Below are 1185 nucleotides of genomic sequence, written 5' to 3'. Positions count from 1 at the left end.
CGGAGAGAATAAACCAGTTTTATTTAAGAAAGGACTTGTGTCGCTAAAGTTTCGTCGGAACGAAGTTACGGAAAATTAACTAACAAAAGGAGACGTAACAAATTGGTGTCAGAGAGTGGGACAAAAAAATGGAAACGAGAAGCGGCAAATCAAACTACAGCATAGCAGACTTGATGGCAGCAATACAAGAGCAGCAAAAGAAACAAGAAGAACGAGAAAATAAACAAGAAAAAAAACAAGAAGAGGAGAAATTACAACAGTTGTTGGAGGAAAAAGAAAAGAAACAAGAAGAAAGATTACAGAAGAGGCAAGAAAACCTACAGCAATGGAAGCTCGAACAGCAAAATAAAGAAGAGAGACTACAGCAGTTGTTGCAGGAGAAAGAAAAAAACAAGAAGAGAAATTACAGCACTTGTTGGAGGAGAAAGAAAATAGACAAGAAGAGAAGTTACAGCAGTTGTTGGAGGAAAAAGAAAAGAAACAGGAAGAGAGACTACAGCAGTGGAAACTGGAACAAGAAAGGAAACAAGAAGTACAAATGGAAAACATTAGTAAATTTAAAAGCGAATTAGATACGTTAAAGGACGATTTATTGTATTTTACACAAGGAGGATACATTAACCATCGACTTAACCAGCCCCAGACAATGACAATATTCAGTCCCGTTAGAAGTCACATCCCAGATATGAATGTCAGTACTAGGAGTGATTCAGTAAGAAAGAAGCCACAGGAATATGATGGGAAAGCACCGTGGGAAGCATATAGAGCACAGTTTGAGCTACTGACAGAGATGAACGGATGGACAGAGGAGCAGAAAGCTGTATATCTGGCAACGAGCTTGAAGGGACAGAGATTTTGCTGAATAGGTATGAGGCAAGATGTGGAAGAATGGTGCAGGATGTGCAGTACATGTTATGCTAAAAGGGGACCTAAGCATAAGGGACGTGCTCCAAAGAAGTTATATCAAGTTGGTGCACCAATGGAAAGAGTAGCCATTGACATTGCTGGTCCTTTGCCCCAAACTCGTGCAGGAAACAAGTACATTTGTGTGGTGATGGATTATTTCATCAAGTGACCTGAGGCATATGCAATACCAAATCAGGAAACTACAAATGTAGCTTCAGCTATTAGGGATTTCTTCTTCAGGTTTGGTATGCCATACAAAAGACCAGAACAATGCCACTT

The sequence above is a fragment of the Limulus polyphemus genome, unplaced genomic scaffold, assembly GCF_000517525.1.
Source record: "Limulus polyphemus unplaced genomic scaffold, Limulus_polyphemus-2.1.2 Scaffold3425, whole genome shotgun sequence".
In the NCBI taxonomy this organism is placed as follows: Eukaryota; Metazoa; Arthropoda; class Merostomata; order Xiphosura; family Limulidae; genus Limulus; species Limulus polyphemus.
The sequence above is the reverse complement of the archived record's forward strand: the minus strand, read 5'-3'. Positions refer to the sequence as shown.